Raw genomic sequence first — 11,243 nt, forward strand, 5'->3', positions numbered from 1 at the left:
TCAGGAGGAGCTGCCCCTTCCAGCACAAGCTAATTCCTGGAGGTAGTGAACAATTCAGCCTAGATCACTCCTTGCCCCTGCAAACTGATTAACCCAGACCTCAAACCCTAACTACTGACTATCAGGCTCTTGATCTGAGCCTCCATCCACCTGCCCCAAGCTCCAGGGCCAAGTACCACGTCACTAAGGAGAGCTCCCATACCCCCAAAGTCTGCTGAAATCACTCAAACCAGCCCACCTGGGGTTGGCACTGTGGTGTAGGAGGTAAAGCTACCATCTGCACCGCCGGCATCCCATATGGGCACCAGTTCGAGTCCCAGCTGCTCCTCTTCCAATCCAACTCACTGCTGTGGCCTGAGAAAGCAGTGATGGGAAAGCAGAGGATGGCTCAAGTCCTTGGGTTCCTGCATCCGCGTGGGAGACGGAGGAGGCTCCTGGCTTCACATCGGCCCAGCTTTGGCTGTTGCAGCCATTTGGGGAGTGAACCAGCAGATGGAAGACTATCTCTCTCTCTCTCTCTCTCTCTCTCTCTCTCTCTCTCTGCCTCTATAACTCTGCCTTCCAAATAAATAAATAATCTTTTAAAAAAAAAGCCCACCCTTCACCTGTTTGCCCATTCCTTCCTGTGAGACCCCAGTAGAGGCTCTTGCCCACATTTCCCCCTTGCTTTCCCCCTTGCTCTCCTGGCCTCCTGATGAACCCTGGTGCTTCTCTGTGTGCCCCCCCCCCAACCCCAGCCCCTCACCATGGCTCAGCACGCCTCCTGCTTCTAGGGAACTGTGAATAGGCGTCTTCCTTCAGGGCAGTCATTTCCATGTCTGTGTGCGTTGCTGTACCTGCTTAAAACAAACCCCAAGTGCCCTTAAAATACCCTGTAGCATCCCTTACTGACAGAACCTCCCAGGGAGCCAGCCAGCAAAGCAGAGACGTGGTTTGCAGATCCCAGCCCCAGACTCCCAAAGCAGATTAGAGAAGGGAGGGTTTGGAGCAGAGAGATAACAGCTTAATCACTGCACAGTAGGCAAGTTAAATAAGGTCCTATCAAGGAGCTTAAAGTCTAGGACAAAATCCTTTGCGACCAGCATGTAACAGAGTAGAAAAAGGCACCTTTGGGGCATGCCTCACCTGAGACCACCACTCAGAGAAGCCCAGCTGGAGTGGTGGGGCAGGGGGAGGGCTCGCAGTTTAAAATGTGGCCATCAGAGCTGCACTGCAGTGACATCCAGCAAAAATCACAGGACGTGAGGGAGCCACAGAGCTTGTCCTGGAGCCACGTGGATGTCTGCAAGCAGAGCCTCTGTGCAGAGAAGGGTGGGGTGAGGCCCTGAGCCAGGACTGGGCTGCAGGAGGTCATGTGATGCTAATTTCACAGGCCATGGTGCCCAGTTGTTTAGCCCAAAGCACCTGTGTCTTCATTGCTATGAAGGTACTTATTGGGATGTGGCCAACGTTAAATCAGACCCTATCTCTAAATACGGTCACAATGAGAGTGCTAGGGCTCCAACATGTGAAGTTGGGGGCAACACAATGCAGTTCATAGCACTTTCCCTTCTGGAGACCATAATTTCATGAAGATTGACACTTTAACAATATAAAAAAGTAAACAACAATGTAATTATAATTTCAATCAAAAACAAATGGTGCTGTGACAGCCAATACGGCGGAGAAGGAGCATACAATTGACACAGAGTGGTAAGCGCTCTCTGAGATGTGATAGTTAGATTTGGAATAAGGAATCATCATCCATGCAGTGACCAGGAAGAAGGGTGTTCTAGGAAAAGAGATCCACAGTGCAAGGGCCCTGAGGCAGGAGAGAGCTTAGTATGCTCGAAGAACTGCAGGAACAGTTTCTGCCTTGGAAAGGTTACTCTGGTTACTGTGTGGAGATTAGACTATATAGGATCAGAAGTGGAAGAAGGCAGGCCGGCGCCGCGGCTCACTAGGCTAATCCTCCGCCTAGCAGCACCGGCACACCGGGTTCTAGTCCCGGTCGGGGCGCCGGATTCTGTCCCGGTTGTCCCTCTTCCAGGCCAGCTCTCTGCTGTGGCCAGGGAGTGCAGTGGAGGATGGCCCGAGTACTTGGGCCCTGCACCCCATGGGAGACCAGGAAAAGCACCTGGCTCCTGGCTCCTGCCATCGGATCAGCGCGGTGCGCCGGCCGCAGCGCGCTGGCCGTGGCGGCCATTGGAGGGTGAACCAACAGCAAAGGAAGACCTTTCTCTCTGTCTCTCTCTCTCTCACTGTCCACTCTGCCTGTCAAAAAGAAAAGAAAAGAAAAGAAGTGGAAGAAGGCAAACCAATTCCGAGACTACTAGAGTTATCCAGGCAAGAGGTAATGGTGATTAGAAATAGAGAAGCGAAAGCAGAAATTGAGAGCAATTGACCGATTCCTATACTGTACATATCCCTGGCAGCTAGATTTTATAGAATTTATTGACTGGCTAGAGTTTGAGGATGCAAGAGGGTGATGAAATAAATGATTTGTAAGTGAATGAATGACCTGAATTGCTGGACAGATGGTGGTGTCATGTATTTTTTAAAAATATTTATTTATTTATTTGAAAGGCAGAGTTACAGAGAGGCAGAGGCAGAGAGAGAGAGAGAGAGAGAGAGAGAGAGAGATCCTCCATCCGCTGGTTCACTCCTCAAATGGCCACAATGGCCGGAACTGGGCTAATCTGAAGCCAGGAGCTTCCTCCAATTCTCCCATGCAGGTGCAGGGACCCAAGCATTTGGGCCATCTTCTACTGCTTCCCCAGGCCATAGCAGTGAATTGGATTGGAAGTGGAGCGGCCAGGACTAGAACCAGTACCCATATGGGATGCCAGCAATTCAGGTGGTGGCTTCATCTGCTATGCCACAGTGCCGGCCCCAGTGCCATGTATTAAAACATGTATTCCTGCAGGGGGCGTAGATTTGGGGATCCCTCTCCTCATCAAGAGAATTTAGAGTTTGGAATTATTTAAGTTGCCTATTCGATATCTAGCAGAAGAAAGAGCCTGCCAAAGGTGCCCCAATAAAGCCAGTGATTATAGGAGAGGTGTGTTACAGAACCCACATGAAGAAAATATTTCAAGGCCAGCATTGTGGTGTAGCAGATTAAGCCTCTGCCTGCGATGCCAGCATCCCATATGTGTACCAGTTCATGTCCTGGCTGTTCCACTTCTGATCCAGCTCCCTCCTAATGGCCTGGGAAAAGCAGCAGAAGATGGCCCAAGAGCTTGGGCCCCTGCACCCACATGGGAGACCTGGAAGAAGTTCCTGTCTCCTGGCTTTGGGTTGGCCTAGCCCCGGATGTTGCAGCCATCTGGGGAGTGAGCTAGTGAATAGAAGAACTCTCTCTCTCTCTGCCTCTTGCCTCTCTCTTGTAGCACTGACTTTCAAATATAAAAGAGGAAGGAAGGAAAGAAGGAAGGAAGGAAGGAAGGAAGGAAGGAAGGAAGGAAGGAAGGAAGGAAGGAAAGAAGGAAGGAAAAGAAAGAAATTTCGAGGAGGTGTTCAACTGCAACGGGGAGAGTCTAAAACTGGATTTCATGGCCGGCGCCGTGGCTCAATAGGCTAATCCTCCGCCTTGCGGTGCCGGCACACCGGGTTCTAGTCCCGGTCAGGGTGCCGGATTCTGTCCCGGTTGCCCCTCTTCCAGGCCAGCTCTCTGCTGTGGCCCGGGAAGGCAGTGGAGGATGGCCCAAGTGCTTGGGCCCTGCACCCCATGGGAGACCAGGAGGGAGCACCTGGCTCCTGTCATCGGATCAGCGCGGTGCGCCGGCCGCAGTGACCATTGGAGGGTGAACCAACGGCAAAGGAAGACCTTTCTCTCTGTTTCTCTCTGTCTCTCTCTCTCACTGTCCACTCTGCCTGCAAAAAAAAAAAAAAAAAAACAACTGGATTTCAGATTTGGTGGGGTGGAGGACATTTGGAATGCATAGAACCATTTTAATGGGGGCGGAGAGAAGACAAACTAGCATGGAGTGAAGCATGAATGGGAGGTGACGGAATGGAAGCAGCAAATACAAAGATTGATTCTGAACATCCGGATGTCAGGGAGGCAGAGAAGTGGATTGACAGCTGGATGGGGATACAGGGCACTGGGTGAAGATTTCGTTAGTTTGTTTTTCTTCTGAGAGGGAGCAGAGCATGTTTATGTGTGGATGAGCATGATCTGATGCAGAAGGAAGAGCGCAGGAACCGAAGCTTAGAGCAGGGAGAACTCAGACTGAGGCAGAAGGCGCCCTTCAGACAGGAGACTTCTCCAGTATTGCACCAGCAGGAGAGGTGGATCCCAGTGCGAGTGGTTTGTCAGCGTGCTGATAGAAAGAAATGGAGATCCTCTCTCATTCCCTAGCAAGAAGTCCCTAAAATGACCTCATGAGTTGTGAGCATGATTCAGAAAAAGGCACATGAGATCATCAAAATTCCATCCAACATACTTTAGGTAATATGAGCTACAAGACCAACCCTTGACACTGTGACTATAAAAAGGCTATGGGACAGCTGTCGCGGAGAGAAGACCCACCTCGGATACCCGCAGCCCCAGATCTCACACCTCTGGTCATTGGGAACTTGAGTGAATGGCCAGCTAGGGTTAATTACCTGACCTAATAGCCACTTACTAGGTAGAATAATTAACAGTCATTGCCATAATGACGCCAACATGGAAATGTTTTTACTTAATAGAAAGGTGTTTCATATTCATGTCACGGCCTAACGTGGGTCATGCAGGCTTTACAGTCTACAGTCATGGACACACCTCGGTTGTGTCACCACAGGGACTTGCTTTCTTCTAGGTCCTAGAAGTCCTCTCCAGTCAACTGTTGATGGATGGAGGGGGGAAAGCATTGTGCGTGGCAGGTGTAAGAGATCCACCCCTGCCACTAGCATGCCATTGGCCAGGTCTCGGTCACATGTCCACACCTCATCGGCCCCAGTGGAGGGCCCTGCCAACCACCAGCGTCAAGCCCTGTCTGTGAAGATGTCTCCAGAGGATTTCAGCCCTCAGCTGTCAGATTTTCCCAGCTGTCCCCAGGCATTGAGGAGCAGGGACAAGCCACCCCCAAATGAATCCTTACAATTGTATAAGGTCAGATCCTCATGATAAATTCCCTTTCCTATTTGTCTATCTATGTCTATTTATTCAGAGTGTTTCTGTTTATGTGATCTAACCCTGACTGATACAAATTAAAATGTCATTTTTTTGTTTATTTGCAAAACAGATAAATAAGAGACAGCTTTCATCTGCTGGTTCACTCCCTAAATGCCTGCGGCAGCTGGGACTGGCCCAAGCTGAAGCTGGGAGTCAGGATTTTAACCCACATCTCCCGTGTGGATGGCAGGAATACAACCATTTGAGCCATGACCACTGCCTTACAGAGTGTGATGAGCAGGAAGCTGAGAGTGAGAGCAGAGCCAGTACTGGAACCCAGGCACTCCAATATGGGGTGTGAGCACCCCAAGCACTGTCTTAACCACTAGCTCAATGCCTGCCCCTAAACCGTGAACTTCAACAGAACATGATGGTCATTCTAAAGAATGAATGTCCCACACACCTTTTTTTTTTTTTTTTTTTTTGGTGTAAATGTACTTTCAACAGACTGTCTATAGCATCCAAGGCTTTTCCAGGCTGTTGTCATTGTCACATGTATTGGTATTAATTTTCCCTATTTATATCCTTATAAAAAGTCTCCCTCAGATTTGGAAGATTTTCCTTTCTGATATTTAAAAGGAACAGTTATTGAAACACTGCTGTCTCTTTCTCCAGGCTGTTCATCTTTCAGATTTTCCGTTTAATTCTGGAACCCCGCTCTCCTGATACAAGTATTATGATGCACACACCATAAAGCCAAAATAAGGGCTACCCTATTTAGAAGCACTGCAAATGAGTAATTTGGGGATAAAGATAAACTGATGATTCCTCTAGGGAAGACAGCGCCTCGTAAAGAATGAGCAATGCGGCGTGCGCCGCCTGCTGTGACGCGGGCCAAGAACTGAACGGTGAGGCTAGCATTTCTCAGAAGGTCCATTTATCAATGCTCACTATGGTATCCTAACGAGTTTCTACTGTAACGTATACATAATTGCTTGGTTATTTATTGCACCACTACTTGCCATTTGCCAACAAGTGTGGCAGTATTTCAATATTGTATCAACAGTCACAGGTCTCCCAGTGCGTGCTTGCTTAGCAACCCTGTTCAGTGCAGTGGGTGCCATAGCTGGCGGGTGGAGGCTGGGCAGAACTCGGCTACTTCGTTACAGACCTCTCCCCACTGGCTAATTCTCATTTCAGAATTCAAATTTTTTTTTAACTTATTTAACTTCAGAGGCAGAGAGACAGAGATAAAAAGAGCTCCCATCCGCTGGTTCACTCCTCAAATACCCACAATGACTAGGGCTGGGCCAGGGCTGAAGTCAGGAGCTGTAGGAACACAATTCAAGTTTCTCACCTGGGTGGCAGCAGCCCAGTGACTTGGGCCATGAGCTGCCGCCTCCCAAGGTCTGCATCGGCAGAGAGCTGGCACCAGGGGCCAGATCCTGAAATTGAAGCCAGCTGTTGCGATGGGAGCACCTTACCTGCTATGCTTAACGCCCTCTGCTGTGCTGCCACATTTTGACCAGCGAGTGAGGTATGTGAGACAAAACCTGCAAAAGCACTCTCACACAATGTCTATAGGATGGAAATCGGTGTTTTCAAAGTAATACAGTTGATCTGTATGAGAAATGGAATTTTAAGAGGTTGTAAGGACAGAGTGAGGTGAAGTAAAAACTCTAAGATCATTAAACTAGAAGTTTTTTTTTATTTTTTTTTTTATTTTTTTATTTTTTGACAGGCAGAGTGGACAGTGAGAGAGAGAGAGAGGCAGAGAGAAAGGTCTTCCTTTGCCGTTGGTTCACCCTCCAATGGCCGCCGCGGCTGGCGCGCTGCGGCCGGCGCACCGCGCCGATCCGATGGCAGGAGCCAGGAGCCAGGTGCTTTTCCTGGTCTCCCATGGGATGCAGGGCCCAAGCACCTGGGCCATCCTCCACTGCACTCCCTGGCCACAGCAGAGGGCTGGCCTGGAAGAGGGGCAACCGGGACAGAATCCGGCGCCCCAACCGGGACTAGAACCCGGTGTGCCGGCGCCGCTAGGCGGAGGATTAGCCTAGTGAGCCGCGGCGCCGGCCTAGAAGTTTTTTTTTTAAAGACAAAATATTAAAGAAGGAACAATAGCCAAACACAACCAAGAGTTAAAGATGCAAAATATACAAAATAGGGACCCGCACTGTGGTGCAGTGGGTGAAGCCACCCTCTGCAGTGCTGGCATTCCATATGAGAGCTGGTTTGAGTCCCAGCTGCTCTGCTTCTAATTCAACTCCCTGCTAATTCAACTGGGAAGGCAGCAGAAGATGGCCTAAATCCTTGGGCTCCTGCACTCACGTGGGAGACCTGGAAGAGGCTCTTGGCTCCTGGTTTCAGCCTGGCCCAGCTCCGGCCATTGTGGCCATTTGGAGGGTGAACCAGCAGGTGGAAGACCTCTCTCTCTCTCTCTCTCTCTCTCTCTGTCTCTGTCTCTCTGTCTCTTCTCTCTCTCTCTGTAACTCTGACTTTCAAATAAATAAATAAATCTTTAAAGAAAAACAAAAAAATAAATTGTATAATTTTAAGGAAAAAACAATTTCAATGAATTAAAAAGTTACCAAAATAATTTAAGAACATGAGCATTTTCAAGATAAGCAGCCCAACAAAAATCCTCAATAAGATAAAGAATAAGGGAAACACCGAAGAAAACCGCTCAAAGAACTTGTCAGCGAGAAAGTAATTGCAGAGTGAACTGAGAACGGGAAACAGTCACTGATCCCTCCTTAAAAAGTTAAGAATTTCAAGATGGTGACTCGAGAGCGTTAAGCCAAGGATGGCGCCCCCGTGTGGCTGCACTGAGTGCCAGCCCATGAAAGGAGCTCTACCCGGGGTCTGTCTGGGCTGGGAACAGACACCCAAGTGCAGAAGCCTAGAAAGCTCAGGCCTAGTCAAACAGGAAGGAAAGAGACTGAGGTCTGAGATGCCAGGCCAGCCAGGTGTCCTTGTGGATCAGACCTCCATCTTGAACTTTTGCGCATGTCCTAACTGCAGTTGCGGTCCGATGACGGCGACAAGTGTGGCAGCTAACATTTGTTGAATGTTGACAGTGTGCCAGCTATTACCTGCTTTATGTGGATAATGCTTTAAAATCCTTACAACAGGGGGGCAGCATTGTGAGAGACCAGCATCCCATATGGGCGCCAGTTCATGTCCTGGCTGCTCCTCTTCCGATCCAGCTCTCTGCTAATGGCCTGGGAAGAGCATTGGAAGATGGCCCAAGTGTTTGGACCCCTGCCACCCTCATAGGAGACCTGGACAAAGCTCCTGTGTCCTGGATTCAGCCTGGTCAAGTCCCAGCCATTGTAGCTATCTGGGGAATGAGCCAGATCTCTCTCTCTCTCTCTCTCTTTTTCTCTCTCTGTCTCTGTCTCTCTCTCTCTCTCCCTCTGTAACCTGACTTTCAAATAAATAAATAAATCATTTTAAAAAATGCTTACAATAGCCCATGAGAAAAGTACTATACTTAAACTAGTTTAAACTTTTTATTATTATTATTTTAAAAATTATTTGGAAGGTAGAGAGACAGAGATATCTCCTATCTGCTGTTTCACTCCCCAAATGCTGGCAATAGCCAGAGTGGGCCAGACTCAAGCCAGGAGCTTGGAACTCAGTTTGGATCTCCCATGTGAGTTGGAGGGGCCCAAGTACTTGAGCCATTACCACCGCCTCCTAGGATGAACATTAACAGGAAGCTGGGTTGGAAGTAGAGTGGGACACAGGCACTCTGATGTGGAATGCAGGTATCTCAAGCAACAGCTCATTGCCATCTACATTGAATGCCTGCCCCTTAAACTAGTTTTAAAGATGAACAAATAGGAGCCAGTGCTGTGACAGCGAGTTAAACCATCGCTGTAATGCCGGCATCCATAGCAGGTACCGGTCCAAGAACCAGCTGCTCTGTTTCTGATCTAGCACTCCTGTAACGCAAATGGGAAAGCAGCACAAGACAGCCAAGAGCCTAGGCCCCTGCCACCCACATGGGAGCCTGGCCAGCCCCTGGCGACAGCAGCCATTTGGGGAGAGAACCCACAAATAGAGGGTCTCTCTGTCTTTCCCTCCCTGTGTGTCACTCTGCCTTTCAAATAAATAAATCTTTTTTTTTTTTTTTTTAAGTGAGAAACTCAAAGAAGCGAAATGACCTGCTCAAGTTCACATGGCTGATGAGTGTGCAGCCTGCTCCACCTGCATCCTGAACCGGTGACCTTAACCTCCAACTTCCTGGGCCCACAACATATGTCAACCCCTACTGTGCATGTGCCAAAGTACATAAAGAGCCAGATGGGCAGACTGGGTCGCCTGGTTGGCAACAACCTGTAACCTCCGTGGGCCTCAGACACATGCACTCAGTGATTCCTGTCTGGCTCCCAGCACCTGTGGGCCTATCTGACTGCCCTTGGTTCTATGTTTGAGGAAATGACAGTAATAATAACAGTAACCACGAATTAACAGTATATTGCCTGGCAATGTCTGAAGCACTTAGGATGCATTATTGCATTTAATCTTTACAATAATCTTGTGAGGGATGTTCCAGTCCTGCTCCAGTTTTATAAAAGAACATATCAGAGGGGCCGGTGTTGTGGCGTAGGGAGTAATGCCGCAGCTTGCGACACTGACATCTCATATGGACGCTGGCTCGAGTCCTGGCTGCTCCACTTCCAATTCAGCTCCCTGCTAGTGCACCTGGGAAAGCAGCAGAAGATGGCCCAGCAGTGGAAGATGGGAGAGCCATATGCAGCCCCTGGCTTCAGCCTGGCCCAACCCTGGCCACTGTGGCCATCTGGGGAGTCAACCAGCGAATGGAAGATCTCTGTCTCTCTGCCTGTCTCTCCCTCTGTGTAACTCTAACTTTCAAAAATAAATAAATAAATCTTTAGGGGAAAAAAATCAAATCAGGTGCCAGCACTGTGGCACAGTGGGTTAACGCCCTAGCCTGAAGCGCTGGCATCCCATATGGGCGCCAGTTTGAGACCCGGCTGCTCCACTTCCAATTCAGCTTTCTGCTGTGGCCTGGGAAAGATGGAACAAGTCCTTGGGCCCCTACACCTGTGTGGGAGACCCGAAAGACGCTCCTGGCTCCTGGCTTTGGATCATGCAGCTCTGGCCGTTGTGGCCAATTGGGGAGTGAACCAGCAGATGGAAGACCTCTCTCTCTCTCTCTCTCTATTTCTCTCTGCCTTTCCTCTCTCTGTGTAACTCTGACTTTAAAAAATAAATAAATAGGATGGCACTGTGGCTCACTAGGCTAATCCTCCGCCTGCGGCGCTGGCACACCGGGTTCTAGTCCCAGTCGGGGCGCCGGATTCTGTCCCTGCTGCCCCTCTTCCAGTCCAGCTCTCTGCTGTGGCCAGGGAGTGCAGTGGAGGGTGGCCCAAGTGCTTGGGCCCCTGCACCCCGTGGGAGACCAGGATAAGTACCTGGCTCCTGGCTTCGGATCAGCACGATGCGCTGGCCGCAGCGCACTAGCCACAGCAGCCATTGGGGGGTGAACCAACGGAAAAAGGAAGACCTTTTTTTCTCTCTCTCTCACTGTCCACTCTGCCTGTTAAAAAATAATAATAATAAATAAATAAATCTTTAGGGGGAAAAACAAATCAGAGAGGTTGGGTGATTTGCTCAAGATCATAAGAGTGAAGTGAATGATGGGCTGTGATGACATTAAAGGCTCAGACTTTCCCTCTCCCTCTCTGTGTGCTGCCCTTACGAGGGGATAACACCTTAAGGAAGCACCACCTCCCCACTGCCTGGCTCCTTTCAAAGGCCTTTGGGGTGGTAGAAAGGCCCCTTCAAAGTGAGCCCACAGTCTCCTCTGTTGGCCGCTGCCTCTCACTGCACCTTCTGTTGCTGACCTGGAATGGCCTTTATCAGTTGAGAGGCCATTGGTTGGCTGCAAGCCACAGAAACCAGCTCTGGCTAACTTAAGGGGAAAAGGATGGGGAGTTGAAGAAGGTGGGGAGAGCCAGGGAAAATATATGAGAAAGGTCACGGGGTGTCTCAGGAGCACCCCAAAAAGGGTTGAACAGCTAAGAACTTGTCGCAGGAAGGGCCGGTCTAGGCCCCCCCCTCACAGGAGAGTACAGGGCTTTCTGCCTGGAGCACTGCCATCCACGTGACTCTGCTCTAATGACAGCCAGAC

The sequence above is a fragment of the Oryctolagus cuniculus genome, chromosome 7 (assembly GCF_964237555.1).
Source record: "Oryctolagus cuniculus chromosome 7, mOryCun1.1, whole genome shotgun sequence".
Taxonomy (NCBI): domain Eukaryota; kingdom Metazoa; phylum Chordata; class Mammalia; order Lagomorpha; family Leporidae; genus Oryctolagus; species Oryctolagus cuniculus.